The 993-nt window shown below is 37.8% G+C and overlaps 1 pseudogene across 1 annotated transcript; it reads left to right on the top strand.

Annotated features, from left to right (window-relative positions):
- On the top strand, positions 1 to 351 carry LOC309831364 (cytochrome c-like; annotated as a pseudogene). Its single transcript has one exon. The product of its transcript is annotated as a cytochrome c-like (transcript).
- Positions 352 to 993: the final 642 nt, after the last annotated feature.

Genomic DNA, 993 nt, shown 5'->3' with positions numbered 1-993 from the left:
ATGGGTGATGTTGAGAAGGGCAAGATTTTTGTCCAGAAATATGCCCAGTGCCACACCATGGAAAAGTAAGGCAAGCATAATAAATGGTCCTGGCTGGAAGACAGGTCAGGCCCCTGGGATTCTCTTACACTGATGCCAACAAGAACAAGGGCATCACCTGGGGAGAAATGTATTTGGAGAATCCTAAGAAGTACATCCCTGGAAAAAAATGATCTGCGCTAGCATTAAGAAGACAGAAAGGGCAGACTTGATAGCTTATCTCAAAGCTTCTAATGAGTAATAGTTGGCCCACTGCCTTATTTTCTTACAAAACAGAAATGTCTCAACTTCTTTTATGTGTAACATATTTAAATTGATCTCATACCAGAATTCAGATCATGAGTGGCTGACAGAATTTTTTTTGGATAGTCCTGATTTAAATAAGATTGGCTGTGGTTAAATTAATATGATGAGCTTTTTGAATTTTGATAGGAATTCCAGTTCAGCAAGTACTGTCACTGTTTCCCTCTTCTAAAGATATAATCAGACTTGATTGGTAATATCGAACTTTTCACAAAGATGGTGAATGCCATCTCAAAACCTATGGGATATTGGTTTTAATTTAGATTTATAGAACTGATTATTTGAGTATAATATTTACATACTGGGAAAATCACTTTGTTGTCTCATACAATTGAGCAAGACTCACCTGCATTTCAGTTTGTGTTCATTAGGCTTTAAAGGGCTGAAGACAAGGTAGAAATATCCATTTTATCTTTTTGGTCTTAACTATGCCAATCCAAAATTCCCTGTATCCAAAATGTTGCCTTTTGGGAATTCCCTGGCAGTCCAGTGGTTAGGATTCCACGCTCTCATTGCCGAGGGCCCAGGTTCAGTCCCTGGTCTGGGAACTAAGATTCCACAAGCCACGCAGTGCGTCCAAAAAGGAAAGAGAAAAATAAATAAAAATAAATAAGTAAAATATTGCCTTTTACTTAACGAAAGGCATTTTAG

The sequence above is a fragment of the Grampus griseus genome, assembly GCF_964374135.1.
Source record: "Grampus griseus genome assembly, chromosome: 1".
Classification (NCBI taxonomy): domain Eukaryota; kingdom Metazoa; phylum Chordata; class Mammalia; order Artiodactyla; family Delphinidae; genus Grampus; species Grampus griseus.
Note: the sequence above shows the minus strand (reverse complement) of the source record. Positions and strands in the feature narration are given on the sequence as shown.